Below are 13,575 nucleotides of genomic sequence, written 5' to 3'. Positions count from 1 at the left end.
TAGACAAAATGGATGGAATATCTCATAAGAGGACACCAATATATATTCAGTATGTGAAACTTATTCTGAGAAGCATTAAGAACAAAACTATTCTTGTTTTTTTATCAGTGTTGATCTGAAAGAGATGGTTCTCTTAATACGATTACAACATGGACTTTTTTTAAGGAATGAAACATCAGAGACAGGACAAAACCCCAAAACTATACCACCTCAAAGGAAAGTTCTGTAAGAGAGGAAAATGTGGTAAGCCAACCACTGGTTAATCTTGAAAAAAGTTCCTTATCGTCATTGCACAATAACCTTGGTTAATGAAACATTTTATTAAGGTGACAGATTTAAATGGTTTGTTTTCTTTATTTGAAAAATAAATGTCCAAGAATCAGAGAGGCTAAAATTAAAGACAGGGTATTGATGGGCCATCAAATAAGGAAAATGATAAAAGATGAACAGTTTTAAAGAATAGGTGAATGGAGCTACAAGAAATAATATTCTAAAATGATTAAAACCATTTTGAGAAATTCCAGGCAGACACCACATAATTGTCAATGATCTTCCAACCTATAAAATTATAAGATGCAAATATCATTCAAAATCCACTTCTTGGATTCACATTTGGATTTTTCCAATAGAATGTAAGTGCTTACAGTGATAAGTAAAGAGAACACTTTCATTAAGAAATCTCTCAAAGGAAAGAGCAAGCATTTTGTTTTTTAAACCAGGGCAAGTGCAGTCCAAGTATACAACATCACTAAAGGCAAATAAGTGTTGCAATGGATAGAGGCACAAAGCCTAAAATCAGAGAGTTCAAATCTAGCCTTAGACATTTACTGGCTGTGTATCACTGAGAAAGACACTTAACCTCTTTTTGCTTTAGTTTTCTCTTCTGTAAAATGGGAATAATAATAGAATTTACCTTTAGGGTTGTAGTGAGAATCAAATGAGATAATAATTCTGGTGCTTGGCATAGTGTCTATCTAGTGCACAGTAATTGCTATATAAATGTTGGTTATTTATTTTATATTATTACTATTAGATGCTGAGGAAGGATGTTCCATACATGAAATATAATCGTTCATTTGTTTTCAGTACTATCTGACTCTTCATGACCCCATTGGAAACACAAGGCAACAACTGCCCAAACGAATGAAACCTTCCTTTGTAACTAATCAAGATAAAAAACATTCTGGAAAACCTCAGGGCTTTTGCCATTGCCATGGCCTTTCCATTGCCAAGCCTTTCCATCACCAGGGCCATTCCACCACCTTCCTCCCTTTAGATATTCTCATATAGAAGCTTCAGAGAATCCTAGCTAAATGCAGAAAATCCTTGAAGCAGGGTATCTAAAATTATGATTCTATTATTACTAATGACTAAATCCATTGTTCATGGCCATAGGATCATAAGTTTCAGAGATGGAAGAGACCTTGGAGGTGATCCATAAGCCCTCATTTGATAGCTGAAGAAACTGGTGTTCGGTGAGTTGAAGCCATTTCATCAAAGCACTAAATAATAGCATCTGAATTTAAACCTGGTTCTTAGACTCCAAAAAGAATGCTCGAGTAACAGATTGTTAATTCTCTCCATTCATCTAAAGAAGTTCTTATTCACTCAACCATTTGAGGGAGTGGGATGAGGTAAGCAAAGGGTAGAAAATATGGGAGCAATTTAGGAGTTGCCTCTCCCTTAAACATTCTCCGGTTTCTGAGTTACAAATAAGTAGAATTAACTAAATTGTTGGCAGCACTACCTGAATCTAGATAGTGTAAACACCTAGGGAAGTGGGGAGAAGCTTCAGTAAAGGATAGAGTGGCATGGTAATACTGTACGCACCCTTCTGCCCTGGAGATGCCATTCTTCATTAAGGGAAGCACTGAGAATTCTACCTTTCTCCATTTTCAAAGGCCACACCAGAATGTCAATGATCTCCATGTTTTTCTGATTCTGTGAGTATCAGCTGTATGACTAAAAAAAATTCCATCTATTCCAGTTAAGCTCCAAGATTTCCTGGACGGTGCCCTCTTTTACCATTAAAGGCTAATTCGAGATTCAGTGTTTCCTAATAAAGGAAAAGGCAGTGACCAGTATAATGTGCACTGCACATAGAATAATGACATCCTACTGTCAGGTGTCATTACTTTGGACAAGTGCTCCTAACAATACCAAGAGATTGAATTGAGACCCTGTTAGAGAACTGCAAGAAGGCAATTGAGAAATGCGATAATAAAATGGATGGTGGCGGCAGAAATCTATTCACACGGAATTACCTTAAATATATTTGCCATTTTAGGTTTCTGGTGTGTTTCCTTTGTAATTACATAGTTGCCTCCAAGGAACTCTAGTTCCTTTATCAGCGCTTTCAAATTACCTCTACCGAAGACATGGCAAATTGTTATTTGGTCAGTTTGGCTTTCTTCTTATTTATTTTCTGCTTATATTTCTTAACAAGCAAAATAGAGAAATAATAATTGAGGTCTTAGCAGAGGAAGTCTGAAATTCATTCTTTGTATGGGAAATCGAGTCAACTGGGATAGAACCAGTGTGTACGTATTAACTCACTAAAAGGAGAAAAGGCTGGGAAATAGAGTCCACCAGGTTAGAACCAATGCCTCCCAATGTACTTGTAAATGAAGAAAAGGAAAATTATTTTTTCCTTTTCTAGTAGTTCTATCAGAGTGGTTAGTTCAAATACTGCCAAAAATAACCAGGAACAACCATACTCATGGAAAGCATCTTTTCAGGCTGCCGAAAAACCTGTTAACAATCAGATTTTTTCAGTTGAGTGGCACCAGCTCTACTCTGTAGGGTCTCATTATGTGCATGCCTGGTCACAGAGCTGGTATACCCCATAGCCAAGTAGCCTAATGAGGTGCTTTAGGAATGAAGCTGCCAGCTATTTGGAAAAGGGATTATCTGGATTGCATGATCACTACTTTGCTGCTCTGATCTGAAATCTCTCCAAGCCAGGGATGGACGGGTGGAGTTTGCCTGGAAGTGAATGCTGTTGGCATCCAAAATGAAAGTGGAGTACTCAAACTGGGAGTTACTCAGAATATCTGAGAATCAAGGACAAATGACATTGGTCATTTCCTAAAGTTAGTTATTAAGCATCCCTAGATTCACTCCCATACTTCAAAGACATCTGGTTTTGTTAGTGTAGGTAGTTACTCTATCTGTGCCAGTTGTAATCCCAGCACAAATTGGTAATAAATGTGTCTTTGAAGATTTCTGTAGGCAGAAAAATTTGTTTCCCAGCAGCCACCCAGACTTGATAATGGACCATGCTGTACTTGGAGACATTAGTCCTCATAGGACCAGATATAGGGTCCAAGGCTGTCTGTATTCAAAATCCTTCCAACTTGGTAGGCACAATCCATGCCTGTGTTTAATTTTGATAGTCTTTAAGAATAATAGTGATGATTACCTGTTGCGATTGGGCAGTAGAGGAAATGACCAAAGCAAAATGCTATAATGGAAATTATAGGCAGCTAGGTGGTGAGGTGGATATTTTCTTGGAACTGGAGTCTGGACCACCCACATTTGAATTTTTCTTCAGAATTCTGTATGACTGAAAAAATCACTTACTTTCTTTCAACCTTAGTTTTCTCATCTGTAAGAAGGGGGTAATTTTAACACATATTCCATGAGGTTGGTGTGAGGATTATCTTAGTTAGATAAGATTTCAAGCATTCTACAAACCTTAAATTGCTATAGAAAAGTTAGCCATTATTTTTATTACTATATACATTTTTATATTGACAAAATAATACTAAATGAAAGATAAAAAATAGACAGGAAGCAAAGTGAGTGGAGAAAGAAGAATGGGAAATAAGAGTAAGAATGCCAGTAAGAGCAATTTGTGATGTTCTGTTATAATTTAATCTTGAAGACTACATTATAATTATTTATTAGTAAAAGTAAGAGAAGAAAAGAGAGAAAAATACCACTATGTCTTTCTAACTACCAAGACTCTCTGATAGAAGAGTCTGGGTCATGAGTTCTGTCCTCTGCCATGCGGGGCCTTCTGCCAGTCTCTTCCAGAAGGCAGACACTCAATTTCTGCCATGTTGGCAACCAGTGGCATCCTATGGTGCGTGTGCCATAGGAGTTATATATTTTATGTTAATTTCACCCCATTCTCTAAAGTATTTATATGATAATAACATCTAGCATTTATATAATACTTTAAGATTTGAAAACACTTTATAAATATCTCATTTGATCTTCATAATGACTTGGGAGTTGGTGCTATTATTATCATCTCTATTTTACATATGAAGAAACTGAGGCAGAATGAGGTGAAATGACTTAGCAGAGTCCCACAGCTAAGTGTCTGGGACTGGATTTGAAGTTAGGTCTTCATGACTCCAGGTTTGGAACTTTCCCCGGTAACCACATATTAGTCCCTCACTTTGGGAGCCACAATATTAAAAAATGAAAGAAAATCATGCCAATCCAAGGGTTAAAATGTATTTAAATGTAGGTTCTTGGGATGTAACATTAAAATGTTGGGAGCAAGTTTCTGAGTAATGGTAGCCTTGAATAAAAATGACATACACACACACACACACACACACACACACACACACACACACACACACACATAAACGCATTTAATCAAACACTTCTCTTAGAAAATCAGAAAGATGACTCTTGGATTCTCTCAACCCCTTCTAGATTTTGAACCAAAAGAAGACTGAGGTCACAGCCTAGCAGTTCTTTTGTTAGGAGTTAAGCCTCCTGGATTATTTTTAGACAATCTCATTCTATGTAATTTATTATATTTTAATGACATGGAAAGATAGGATGCCTCCAGGGACAAGGAAAGAACTTTTGACTTTTAAGGTTCCTACTGGAAGGTTCTCAGACTGAGAGAGACCAAAAGTTATTAATTTTAGGCAACGTACAATAGGTACAGGGTCCTTGGGGGCTCTACCAGGATAACGTACTTCATTAAAGTCTCCCTTTTCCAAAAGTGGCCTTCTCTATCTAAAGCTCCCTTTCCCCATTTGTGTGGCATTATACTCCAGTTCTGAGTATGACTCTGCCATGTTAACAGCATTAGTGCTGAGAAACTTAATGCTTATGGGGCAGCGAGGTAGAAAGTGGTTAGAGCACCAGGCCTGGAGTCAGGAGGACCTAGGTTCAAATCTGACTTCAGACATTTTCTAGTTGTGTGCCTGGGTAAGCCAATAGCCCCAATTGCCTAGAACTTGATGCTCTTCTGTCTTAGAATTCATACTAAGACGGAAGGTAAAGGTTTAAAGAGAGACAGAGAGAGAGAGAGAGAAAGAGAGAGAGAGTGTGAGAGAGACAGAGAGACAGACAGAGACAGAGAGACAAACAGAGACAGAGACACAGAGACACAGAGAGAAAGATTGAGAGGAAGAAATGAAGGGAAACAATGGTTAAGCAGAATCGTTACCCTACATTAGGACAGAGGAAAGATTCAGAAACACATTTATTCACAAAATGTCTGAGATGGTCCTCGGAGGTCTCGTAGGTGTGTAATTTGGGGCTCAAGTCTTAAGTATTTGCCCCAAACTCCCTACATTAGTAGAGACTCTTATTATTGATGAAAAGAAGAATATTTTGATGCTTCATTCCTTCATGAGGGGTAGAGCTGATGAGAGTGTGGGAAAGGAAAATTATTCTATTGGCTTCTAGCTTGTAGAGAGGACCTCACCCCGCTGGCTCCCCATTCCAGGCTTTCAGAGTGAGGTCCTCATAGGGAGGGAAAGACTACTAGAAGAAGCAGACATGTAGAAAAGTCAATCCTCTAAGTAGGTCCCCATTTCCAGATCACTTCACTAGAGAATTTGGGGTTTTTTCTTTTAGGACTCTTTTCAATGAGCTGAGATATTTTGCTTCCAGAAGAGTATATTGTATGTATGTATCCTGTATGTTATCTAGTATATTCTATTCTGTCTAACTTCTCTGATTTCTGTTTGCTATCTGCCTGAACAAAATGCATAAGATAAGTCTTTGGTTATACCTTGGGGCAGTTTTTCCTGGTAATGTGTTATAGCATGAACCTAAAAATTATTTCCCTGAAACTAACAATATTTGGAGGGGAGAAAACACATATGCATATTTATATAAACACAACATGTGTATATGTTTGTATATATGTATGTGCTTCATATATGTATGTAAATATATATTTCATATGTATGTATAATTCATCATATGTATATATGAAAGTTGAGAGCATTGCTTCCAGCAGCCGAATTCAAGTGTCCTTCTTAATTTCAAGAAAATGAGATCCAGAGGGGATTTGCCTTTTTTTTTTTTTTTTTTAAACCCTTACCTTCTGTCTTGGAGTCAATACTGTGTATTGGCTCCAAGGCAAAAGAGTGGTAAGGGCTAGGCAATGGGGGTTAAGTGACTTGCCCAGGGACACACAGCTGGGAAGTGGCTGAGGCCGGCTTTGAACCCAGGACCTCCAGTCTCTAGGCCAGGCTCTCAATCCACTGAGCTACCCAGCTGCCCCTGGGGTTTTGCTTTTTGAAAGTAGGCACGACTAGTAAATATCAGAGCCTATATTGGAATCTCAGTTCTATGGCCTCCAGTTTGGCACTCTTTCCAGTAGACTGAATCATCTTCCTCTTTACAAACTTTGATCAATTGATGCTAGTTCTCTTGTCAAGCAGAACAAGTCTAATCCCTTTTCTACATAGCAGCCCTTTACATACTTGAAGACAGTTATCACTCTCATAGATCACAGTTAATGGATTAAGAACAGAAAGAGGTCCCAGAGGTTATTCAGACCTATCGCCTCAGTTTATAGTTAAGGAAGGTGAGACTAAGAGATATGAAGAAACTTGTCAAAGGTAGTCAGCAGCAGAGGATGGATTTCTCTCAAGACTCTTGGCTCTGAATACAGTTCTCTTTCCACTAAAAAATCATCCTGAATTATAGATTTATCAATCTTTTTTAAAAATAAAGGTGAGATTTCTGAGAGAGAGTAAGACAGAAACAGAGAGAACAAGGAGAAAAAGAAAGTGAGAGAGAAGGGAGGAGAGAGAATAAAGAGAGAAGGAGGAGAGAGAGAGAGAGAGAGAGAGAGAGAGAGAGAGAGAGAGAGAGAGAGAGAAAGAGATTTTCACATTCACATTCAGAGGATGGGAAAAGAAAAAGGAACCCACAAAAGGAGATAGAATAGATGTAATTCAAGAAAAAAGAGGAGAACCAGGAGGAAGTAGTATTGTAGAGGCCCAGAGAAGAAAGAATGCTGATGTTTCTCCGAATTTATTTTTTCTTCAGAGATGAAATTGATTTTTACTGGCTAATAGAGTTGGGGGGAAATGGAGGGAATTAGAGGCAAGAATGGTGAAAGCTAAAAGTGATCTGACATTGGAAAAAAATAGTCTTTAGGGGGGCAGCTGGGTAGCTCAGTGGATTGGGAGCCAGGACTGGAGACGGGAGGTCCTGGGTTCGGATCCAGCCTCAGCCACTTCCCAGCTGTGTGACCCTGGGCAAGTCACTTGACCCCCATTGCCTACCCTTACCAATCTTCCACCTATAAGTCAATACACAGAAGTAAAGGGTTTAAAATTAAAAAAAATAGTCTTTAGGTAAAAACTGGTAAGAAGTATTTCCTAATACCCAGACTGAAAGAACAGATGTTCACGCATGTTCTACTTTGAAATCTATATAAAGACATTGACCATCTAAATTAAAGCAATTCTGAGATTCCATCTCATATCCATCAGAGTAGCAAAAATGACAAAAATGCAAAATAACAGATGTTATAGAGGGGCTGTGGGAAAATAGATACATTGATAGACTGTTGGTGGACTTGTGAATTGAGACATTCTGGAAAATAATTTGGAATTACAGTATATAGACAAAATTACAAAATAGTGTACGCCTTTTGACCCAGCTAAGCCACTGCTAGGCCAATTCTCAAAATGGATTGAATAAGGAGGAAAATGTCCTTTATGTAAGTACTGTAATTATATATATATATATATATACATATATATATATAAATATATCTATACTACATATCTATATTTACATATAGCACAGCACTGCTTGTGGTGGCAAAAACCTGGAGAAGATGGGGATTTCCAACAATTGAGGAATGACTGGATTAGTTATGATATGTGAATGAAACCAAATATTATTGTGCTGGAAGAAATAAGGAAATAGATAATTTTTGAAACATGTAGGAAGACTTAAACAAAATGAAGTGAGCAGAGCTAGAAGAATTTATACTATAACATCTATAGTATAAAAATTAACGGTCTTGATCAATGACACATGACAAAACCAGTGGAAATGTGCATTGGCCATGGGTGGGGGGGGACTGCGGGGGGGTGAAGGGGAAAGTAGGAGCATGAATCATGTAACCATGTTAAAAACGAATATTAATAAATGTTTAAAAAATTAACAGTTTTGAGCTTATTTATAAACTAATGAAGGATGAAATAAGTGGGATCAGGAGAATATTTTTTATACCAACAACAATGTAAATTGTAATGCTTTAAAAATAAACAACTTTGAAAGCCATAGGAATTAGAATCAATAGTGACCATTATTCTATAGGATTGATGATGAAACATGTTATTCATTATAGAGAAGTAATAGATTTAGAATATGAAATGAAACACACACACACTATATATATATGTATATATAGTGTGTGTGTGTGTGTACAGGCATTGGAAGAATGTGTATTGCTCTACTATGCATATTTATTAAAATAAATTTGCTTCTTTTCTTTTTTGAGGACAGAAGGACAGAATTCAGGGCTTCTTGATAACAGTTCCAGTGTCCTATGCTTTATGTTACCTAAGTAATGTATTAAAATCTAGATAAAGCACAGCTGCATCATTCCTAAATCTTAATCCTGTCCAACAATGATAATAACTAACTTTACATAGTGCTTTAAAATTTACAAAACACTTTATGAGTGTTCTTTTCTCATTTGATTTGAAAATATCTGTGAGATAAGTACAGAACAGAAGGACAGAAAACTGACTCCTATAACTTAAAAAATAGTTGGGGGGAGGGCAACTATATGGCTTGGTGAATAGAGAGCCAGGCTTGAACATGGGAGGTATTGGTTTCAAATTTGGCCTCAGATTCTTCTGGGCAAGTCACTTAACCCTGTTTGTCTAGCCCTTACCTCTCTTCTGTCTTGGAACCAATACATAGTATTGATTTCAAGATGGAAGGTAAAGATTTTAAAAAATAGTTTGGGAGGGCTACAGATGTAAAATGTTGGATGAACTTTCAAAAGAGATCACTATATTATTAATTTTTAAGTATTTTACTTTGTTATAAGAGACATCTTATAAAGTAGGAATTATTCATAAATGTTTGTAATATAAAAACAAAATACATCAAAAAACTGAAAGTGGAAAAAAAAATAAATGAAAGTGTTCATCACAGTACTTTCACAAAAGCCAATGAAGCTGGTCAGAGAGTTTATATTCTTGTCTGATCCTACTTGATTGTTATCTTTGTTTGTAGGTAGAATATTAAGTCTGGTGCCAGGTGTTGGGAGCACTTGTTCACCAGAACAGAGGCACTAAGAGAGAATCCTTTGATGTTCCACTAAAGAGGGACCCCCCCACTGCAATTGACATCCTGATTTTCAAGAAAGGGAAGAAAATGTAATTTGCCTTTGAGATCGATGTTCATTTTTGTCTTAAACATATTAAATTGATACTTAGAGAACATATAGGAAAGGAACTAATAATGAAATTAGTTCATGCCTCACCAATCAGTTGGACTCAGAGTCAGGAAAAACAAACTAAATCTTACCTAGGTAACTTACCAACTCTGTGACCCTGAACAAGTCGCTTAATCTCTGTGAGCCTCAGTTTCCCATTTGTAAAATGGGGACAATAGTACTTATCTCACAGATGTGTTAGAATTGAATGAGAAAATACTCATGAAGTGCTTTGTAAGTCTTTGTAAATCAGTATGTGAAGTTAGTTATTGTTATAACTAAGGAATGATGTGACTATGATTTGTCTTGATTTTAATACATTCTTTAGGAGGTAGAGAGCTGGGATTGTAATCAGGAAGGCCTGAATTCAAATTTAGGCTCAGACACTAGTTGTGGGACCTTCTAAGTCACTTGATTTCTGTTTGCCTGAACTTTCTCAATTGTAAAATGAGGATAACAATAGCACCTACTTCCCAAGATGCTTGTGAGGATCCAATGAGATAATGTTTGTAAAGCACTTAGCATCGAAAGTACTATATAAATGTTAGCTATTATTATTAAGTATTTATGCTATTGTGGAAAAGATAGAGTGCTGAATGGTAGATGTCAGTGCTATTAGATGAATTTAGAAACTGACTGAATGCCTGGACTCAAAGAATAGTCATCACTATTTTGACATCAGTTTGTTACCAGGTCACCAGTGGATTGCCCCAATGATCAGAATTTGGCCTTGACTCTTTAAATATATATATTTTTAAAACCTTGCCTTCCATCTTAGAATCAATAGTTTTTATTGGTTCTGTGGTAGAAAAGTGGTAAGGACTAGAGAATGGAGATTGTGTCATTAGAAAAAAATCTTAAACCCTTGGACTCCATCTCCCAGAATTCTTTTCTAAGGCTTAAGAATTTTTTAAAAATTCTATCCCTTTGAAAGGAGCAGAGCCAGAAGAACACTGTACACAGAGACTGATATACTGTGGTAAAATTGAATGTAATGGACCTCTGTACCAGCAGCAATACAATGACCCAGGACAATTCTGAGGGATTTATGGTAAAGATGCTACCCACATTCAGAGGAAGGACTGCAGGAGAGGAAACATATAAGAAAAACAACTGCTTGAACGCATGGGTCGGGGTGGACGTGATTGAGGGTGTGGACTCGAAACTACCACACCAATGCAACTACCAACAATTTGGAAATTGGTCTTGATCAAGGACACATGACAAAACTAGTGGAAATGTGCATCGGCCATGGGTGGGGAGAGTGCAGGGGGTGAAGGGGAAAGGAGGAGCATGAATCATGTAACCATGTTAAAAATGAATATTAATAAATGTTTGAAAAAAATAAAAAATAAAAAAATTCTATCCCTTTGTAGGTAGTCAAATTGTTAAGATTAAAATTAATATACAATTACTACATATTACATTTAATAATATTTATTAATAATAACTAAAGTGAAAAAGCTAGAGTAAAGCTTCCTTCTCAGCCTCACATGTGGGGGGGGGGAGGTAGAAAAGAGGGAGGAGTTACAGAACTATATAACATAAAGACTCATGTAAATGAAAAGGGAAAGGGAATTTTGGGACGAGGAAAGAATTCTGGGAAATGGAGTCCAACGGTTCAAGATTTTTTCCAGTTTCACAAGATTAAGTGATTTGATCAAGGTCACCAAGCTAGGAAGCATCTGAGGCAATATTTGAACCCAGGACTTCCCATCTCTAGACTTGACTCTCCCCAAGAGAATTTTTAAAGGTGTAATTTGATCTTTTTGTCAAATTCTCTCTTGACATAAAACTCATCAAAAGAATTGCTGACATATACTGGTTAACAGACTTAAGATCTAAAACAATTGGGTTGGATCTAAGATACAATATAATAGGCATAGATGAAAAGTATTACACTTGTGTGAAAAAGAATAATTTCCTAAGAACAAGACAGAGGAGGCATAGTTAAGACAGTGGTTTGTCTGAAAGAGATCTGGGGGGTATACAAAGGACTGGGGAGAGTGTTAGTCAAGGGATCACCATGGCAGGGCAAAGAGCTTCCATGATCTTGGACTTCATGTACTCTTGTACTGGACACTGCTCTGAAGAAGCTGCTTCCCAGAGTGCCATGTTTAGTTCTGGTCCCAGTTTTAGGAGGACAACCATGAACTTGAAAGCATTTTAGAGATGGTCAATAAGAATAGGGAAAGGCTTTGGGTTACCTTGGTATAAACTCAGTAGACACGTTTAGTTTGAAGAGAAGATGAGTGAAATGATTGTTGTCTATGAGAACTTGAAAAGTTGTCCTGAGGAAGAGGGATTTCAGCCTCAGGGCAGAATGAGTAACATAGGTCAAAAACTTCTGAATGATTAGAGTTGTCCAAAAGTAGAAGAGACTGCTTTGGGAGATAATGGGTTCCTTCTAATTGGAGATAAGCCAAAGCATGGAAAACATCTGTTACTCACCCCATTAAAAAGAAATGACCATGAATCCTGGTTGCCATATTCCGCTATTATTAAATGTAAGAATAGAGAAATCTTGGTCCAGATAATGATGGTTAGTAAGGAAAAAAAAAAAAAAAAAAAAAAAGGTCATGCAGATTACTTTTGAAATAGCTCCTGGGGAAGTTTTTCCTTTAATGACTAGCTTATTTTTATGGGTAAAAGTGGCTTTCTAAGCCTTTCAAAAATGAATTAGATGGAGTAAATTGTAGCCCTCACATTAAGAAAATTAGATTTTTCACATTCGCATAATGTGAGGTTGCAATCAACACAGAACCCAAACATTTTACTTCAGGAGTAAGAGGACATAAGGCTTTTAAATTATATAGCAATTTAGATTGATTTATGAAACAGATGGGGTTGGCTAAAAGTGATAGAAAGAAGAGGGGTTCTTAAAAATCCATCATCATTTAATCAACTGCTAAATATTTTGTAGTTTTGTTGAATAGAGCTTTCATTTCAGAATTAGCACTTAGTTTAGAAGTTCACATATAAAATCTTCCTGTGAATACTACTAATATTTTCAAATGCTATCTTTTTTGGCTAGTTCCTAGATATGAATATGCTCTGCATATATGTATCACAGCTAATTTCCAAATGTCACATGTTTCTAAACATCATACCCATTGGTCTGCATGGTTTAAACATGTTTATCCAGCAGATTCTTTTTGGAATAACTATTGTTTCCAGATTCTTCCCATCAACAGTACTGACGCCTCTTCTCTCTCCCAGGTTAAATCCCAAATAATTCAGTATAAATCTTTTTTTTATTGTTGAAATCTCTGTTCTTTGCATCAATGGACTAATACTGTCTAAATAATACCAAAATGACTTCCAAGTGTTTCTATCTCACCCAGCCATTTGCAGCCTTTTAAATTGCTCTTGTAGTTAGAATGTTAAATCCTTTGGACCAAAGACTGTATTACTATTCTATTTGTAACCTCAATGCTTAGCACAGTGCTTAATACTGCTTGACATCTAGTAAATGTTTAATAAATATTTTCTTCCCCTTCCTTTCTTCCTTCCTCCCTCCCTTCCTCCCTCCCTTCCCTCCCTCCCTCCCTCCCTCCCTCCTGCTGTCCCTGAGCAGGGAGCAGGCAGTGGGCGGGGCTAAGACTTGGGCTGAGGCCAAGGCCGGGTTTACCCCAGGGAACCTGGAGCTCTACCACAAGTACACACCGAGGCAGACACAGGCTCGCTCTCTCACACACCCCACATAGTCATGCACAGAGACACAGGCGCACACACCAGTCACTTACAATTAAAGGTACAGAGGAAGAGCCAGGTCACAGATAGAGAAACACACACACACAGTCACACCCAGAAGCAGAGACAGCCACAGATGCAAAGGCAGTGACTCACACAGTCACACAAAGACACAGCCCCATAGCAACAGGCTCCAACAC

The sequence above is a fragment of the Gracilinanus agilis genome, chromosome 4 (genome assembly GCF_016433145.1).
Source record: "Gracilinanus agilis isolate LMUSP501 chromosome 4, AgileGrace, whole genome shotgun sequence".
Classification (NCBI taxonomy): domain Eukaryota; kingdom Metazoa; phylum Chordata; class Mammalia; order Didelphimorphia; family Didelphidae; genus Gracilinanus; species Gracilinanus agilis.
The sequence above is the reverse complement of the archived record's forward strand: the minus strand, read 5'-3'. Positions refer to the sequence as shown.